Source organism: Coregonus clupeaformis, chromosome 6 (genome assembly GCF_020615455.1).
Source record: "Coregonus clupeaformis isolate EN_2021a chromosome 6, ASM2061545v1, whole genome shotgun sequence".
NCBI classification, from domain to species: Eukaryota; Metazoa; Chordata; class Actinopteri; order Salmoniformes; family Salmonidae; genus Coregonus; species Coregonus clupeaformis.
In genome coordinates, this window is record NC_059197.1 from 53,254,818 (window position 1) to 53,260,800 (window position 5,983).

Consider the following 5,983-nt stretch of genomic DNA (forward strand, 5'->3'; position numbering starts at 1 on the left):
CCATCCATCATTCCTTCAAATCTGACCAGTTTCCAGTCCCTGCCGATAAAACATCTCCACAGCATGATGCTGCCACCACCATGCTTCACTGTGGGGAGTGGTGTTCTTGGGGATGAGAGGTGTTGGGGAGTCTCCCACATGTGGCTTTTGAACAACAAACATGTTTGCTTATTTTTTTTCTTTAAGCAATGGCTTTTTTCTGGCCACTCTTCCGTATCCAAGCCCAGCTCTGTGGAGTCTACGGCTTAAAGTGACAGATACTCCACTTTCCGCTGTGGAGCTTTGCAGCCCTTTTTGTTGCCTCTGATTAAGGCCTTCCTTGCCTGGTCCGTGAGTTTTGGGTGGCCCTCTTTGGCATGGGTTGTTGTGGTGCCATATTCTTTCCATTTTTAAAAATAATGGATTTAAATGGTGCTCTGTGGGATATTCAGTTTCAGATATTTTTTTATAACCACAAGAATATGTACTTCTCTGACGCAATTTGCACTGACCTGTTTGGAGAGCTCCTTGGTCTTCATGGTGCCGGCTTGCTTGGTGGTTCCGCGGCTACGGTGTTGGCAGACAGGTGACAGAGATCATGTAACACTCGATTGCACACAGGTGGACTTTATTTAACTAATTATGTGACTTCCTGAAGGTAATTGGTTGCACCAGACTCATTTAGGAAGCTTCCATAAAGGGGGTGGACATACATATGCACGCACCACCTATCCCTTTATTTATTTTTTTGAATTTTTTTAAACAAGTTATTTTTTTTATTTCACTTCACCAATTTTGAGTATTTTGTGTATGTCCATTATATGAAAATCCAAATGAAAATCCATTTAAATTACAGGTTATAATGCAACAAAATAGGAAAAACGCCAAGGGGATGAACACTTTTGCAAGGCACTAGCACTATGGTTTTACACTGATTTTATCTTACAGTTATAAAGACAGTGCAGAATTCTTTAATGAATGTTTTTCGTTATGTAAACTCCCAATAATGGTGGACTTTAAATCTTGCCAAGTACTCACCCAAAAGCCTATTTTGGGAGATATATAGTCGTCATTATAGGCCCATATGAAAGCTTATAACACTAAAAGACTATCCTACCCCACTAACTAATGGAGCACTTTTTTAAAAAGTGTAAAATAAAACATATACTTGAAAAAAGTCAGGTTGTTTTGTGTGGTGAGAAAGTCTGTTTGTGTATGTGTTTGTGTCATTGACTATGGGAGGGACGCTTAATACATTGCAGGGCATTGCATTCCAAAATCTTAAACCCTAAACTATTGTACTAAAAGTACTAAGGCAACTTTACTTGTGATTTGATGAATGGACTATGATATTGTTATTGAATAACTAATCTCAAGTGATTGACTTTTGTATCCCCAGTCCCTGTTGCACAAGAAGCCTCGTATGTATGAGTGTTTATTGTTCATCTGTGTATGCTGCAGGTCAAACTAACATTAACCTTATATTTTGAATGTACCACAGGTGTATACGATGTCATCATTTGTTTGTTTTTTCATTCAAGTATATCGCTTCAGCTGACTGTGTGTGCAGTGAATGGAGATATATTTTGTTTCAATGATCCAGAACAATGAAATAAAGAAATAACTTTAAAGATGGATGATATCATTTTATTCTTTTTTTGGGGTCATTTAGCAGATGGTCTTATCCAGAGTGACTTACAAGTAGTGAGTGCATACATTTTCAGACCTTTTTTTCCCTTACTGAATCGAACCCACAAACCATGGCGTCACAAGTGAGCCACACAGGACTGTATATGGTTGAATATGGACATGGGAAAGACATAGGAGCGCCTATTCATTCATTATATGAATGTTACAGTAGTTAGCTAAGTGTTTTATTTTTACTTTTAATTATCACCAAAACCTCTAATTGTTTCCAGTGAGTGTAATATAATGTATATTTCTTACTGTATTGTATATCTTTCAAACTGACTCGTGACAAAAAAAGTTGATTTTGTTCTATGACACTGACTAATGAAGTTCAAGGAAAGTAAAGGATACAAATGAAATAGGCTTCAATATAAAACATGTTCTGGACTAAATGATGAGGTCCCACATGTCCGTTGGCTCAGTTGCAGTCCGGGTTAGGCATGTTCTCAAACATCTACAGAGGATGATAAATAGTCAATATGAGCAAAAATGTCTTTATGGATGCAAAACTACCAGGTTAGACTAGCGGGACAAAAATAAATGCCATCATGATGACATTGAATTTGCAACATGCACATTCATTCCAATCTAAAAAGGGATTTAAACATTTTTAGAGGATGTGTGTACTGGTCAGGAAATGTAGCAGACTACAGATAATCATAGGCATACATGAGCCTCATGCTGAAAAACACAAAACAGTGCCTGGGCTGCACGTACTACTATAAGTTACTACAGTAGTTACGGTTTGACATACCCAGTGTTTATTTTGCGTCATTGAAATGTCACCCACAGCCTGTTTACTAGCAAAGACATGCTTATTGGCCCGGCGAAAACGAACGGCACCATTAACTATACCTGAAAGTCCTCCAGGTAAAAACTCCTCCGAGATCAGATGCCTGAGGCAAAGTAGTATGATGAAGAAGAAGAATAACGGATGTGATGTCCATGATGACATATCGGCTACATATTCCGGCCAATGATTGCATTGTTCATCAATTCTTAGATAGTGTTTGGCATCAGAGACTGCAATTTAATGGAATTTAATAAACTTTTTTGAGCACCAGAGGGAGGTTTTACTCACCACAGCATCAATATCCTTAGGACTATTCCAACACTGGAGCACTGGTGCAACACTCCCTCTTCAGCTCCGAACACGTCTGGCGACATGGGAATCATGTTGTCTTGCAGTCCTAGATGGTGACTAAAACACATTGCAATAAATGACAGTTAAGTCAGATCATCAATCATACCCCAAACCAGAATGGCAAATACAAATACAGTATTTATGGCACCTTCCACCTTTACGAAATAAATGAATATTGAGTATTATGAAGTGTACTCTAGACTTACACTTCTGACACTGATATGAGTTCTGTCTTCATGTATCCTGTTGTGGTGTGGGACTCTCCACATCCGCTGGGCTCCGATGCTGAAAATTTAAAATGGTGGGCCAGAGATAAAGAATACCTGCCCCCACCTGCTCCACAACCCCAATGGTCTACCAAACAGACATCCTGGTCCTCACAGGGGCTCGTGTAAATCGGAAAGAACACAATTGCTACCAAGGCATGATTGAGGAGCATAACAAGAGAGAATAATTTTCGTAGCCACTCTTGGTGGGACAATGGAAGTAGATTTCAGTAATGCTTCTTTATTCCGTGGGACCCCCATAGTAAGGTAAAATGTCATCATCGTATGACTAAGTCAGCTTTGGATAAAAGCGTCTGCTAAATGGCAATATTATTTATTATAATATTCACAGAGATTGAAACAAAGAGGTCACTGGCTGCTTACCCTCTGTGGCCCTGGCGTAGTACTTTCCGAAGGCCTTGTCTTTGGGGATGTCTCTGGGTAGAGGAACGGAGTGGGTTCTCTGGGATGTTCTCAGCTGCCATCACTTGTAGGTGCGGATGATGTCAGGCAGAGAGACGACATGACAGCTCCTTCTTGGGCTGTAGGGCTCCACTGCATGGAATACAGGACATCTGCAGAAAACACACACATCAACCTTTTTATTGTAATTGCCTACAGGGCCGTTGTAAAAAAGTGCATGTGGTGTGTGTGCTTTCACAGACTCACCGTAGGTCGTGTTCCACCCAAGTGAATGTGATGGCTCCATCTCTGCTACTCTCACTGAAGCCACAGGCCAAGAACGTGCCTGGACACTTCCCAGTCCCAGCATGGACTTCTCCCTCTCACCCCACTCACAAAGCCCAGAATGCAACTATGTGGGTGAAAAAAAAATTTGAATGAACAACATTTTACTTTATTATGATTTGACAGGGGAATTCACATTGTTCAACAATTCTGTAAATGTACAGTGCATCCGGAAAGTATTCAGACCCCTTAACTTTTTCCACATTTTTGTTACGTTACCAGCCTTATTCTAAAATTGATTAAATTGTTTTTTTCCCTCATCAATCTACACAACAATAACCCAAATGACAAAGCAAAAACAAGTTTTGAAATTTTTTGCAAAATGTATTAGAAATAAAAAACTGAAATATTCCATTTACGTGAAGTATTCAGACCGTTTACTCAGTACTTTGTTGAAGCACCTTGGCAGCGATTACAGCATCGAGATCCTGGGTATGACGCTACAAGCTTGGTACACCTGTACTTGGGGAGTTTCTTCCATTCTCTCCTGCAGATCCTCTCAAGCTCTGGCTGTGGTTGGATGGGGAGCGCGGTACAGCTATTTTAAGTTTCGGAGATGTTTGATGGTTAAGTCATATTTGGTTGGGCTTACCCAAGAATATCTAAAGATTCTGTCTCAAAGCCACCCATGCTTGTCTTGGCTGTGTGCTTAGGGTCATTGTCCTGTTGGAAGGTGAACCTTTGCCCCAGTCTGAGGTCCTGAGCGCCTGGAGCAGGTTTTATCAATAATCTCTGTACCTTGCCCTGTTCATCTTTCCCACATCTGACTAGTTCCAGTCCCTGCCGCTGGAAAACATCCCCACAGGATGATGCTGCCACCACCATGCTTCACCGTAGGATGGTGCCAGGTTTCCTCCAGATGTCACGCTTGTTCAGGCCAAAGAGTTAATCTGGGTTTCATCAGACCAGAGAACCTTGTTTCTCATGGTCTGTGTCTCTAGGTGCCTTGGGCAAACTTCAAGTGGGCTGTCATGTGCCGTTTACTGAGGAGTGGCTCTACTAGCTACTCTACCATAAAGGCTGATTGGGGGAGTAGGCTGCAGAGATGGTTGTCCTTCTGGAAGGTTCTCCATTTCCCACAGAGCAACTCTGGAGTTCTGTCAGAGTGACATCAGGTTTTGGTCACCTCCTGACCAAGGCCCTCTCTCCCGAGCCGGGACGGCCATCTAGGAAGAGTTTGGTGGTTGCAAACTCTTTCACCTGAGAATGATGGAAGCCACTGTGTTCTTGGGGACCTCAATGCTGCAGAAAATGTCTGGTACTGGCCCCCCAAATCTGTGCTTCGACATAATCCTGTCTCGAGCTCTACGGATAATTCCTTCACCCCATGGCTTGGTTTTTTGCTCTGACATGCACTTTCAAGTGTGGGATTATATAGACAAGTGTGTGCCTTTCCAAATCATGTCAATCAATTGAATTTACTAAGGACTAATCAAGTTGTAGAAACATCCCAAGGATGATAATGGAAATAGAATACACCTGAGCTCAATTTTAGTCATAGCAAAGGGTTGATTACTTACAGTATAGTAAAAAGTGACACACCTACCATTATTTTTTTTATTTTTAACTATTTTCTACATTGTAGAATAAGAGGTATGACATATCAAAACTATGAAAATAAATACATATGGAATCATGTAGTAACCAAAAAGTTAAACAAACTAATATACATTTTATATTTGAGATTCTTCAAAGTAGCCAACCTTTGCCTTGATGATAGCTGCACACTCCTGGCATTCTCTCAACTAGCTTCATGAGGTAGTCACCTGGGAATGCATTTAAATTAACAGCTTCTTAAAAGTTAATTTGTGGAAATTCTTTTTCTTAATGGAAGGAGCCAACTAGCTCTGTTGTGACAAGGTAGGAGACATATAGAAGATGGTAATTTACCAAATAGGGCTAAGTCATATTATGGCAAGAACAGCCTAAATAAGCAAAGAGAAACAAATAGCTCATCATTACTTTTAAGACATGAAGGTTGGGTCAATAGGAACATTTCTAATAAATTTGAAAGTTTTTAATGTGCAGTCTAAAACTATGAAGCGCTATGATGAAACTGGCTCATGAGGACGCGACAGGAATGAAGACTCCAGAGTTAACTCTGCTGCAGAGGATAAGTTAAGAGTTACTTTCAGCTCCTGAAATTGCAGCCCAAATA

The 5,983-nt window shown here is 40.6% G+C and overlaps 1 pseudogene; it reads right to left on the reverse strand.

The window, feature by feature from the left end:
* Positions 1–2,086: 2,086 nt before the first annotated feature.
* LOC121562074 overlaps positions 2,087–5,983 on the reverse strand; it is a 57,951-nt pseudogene continuing 54,054 nt past the window's right edge.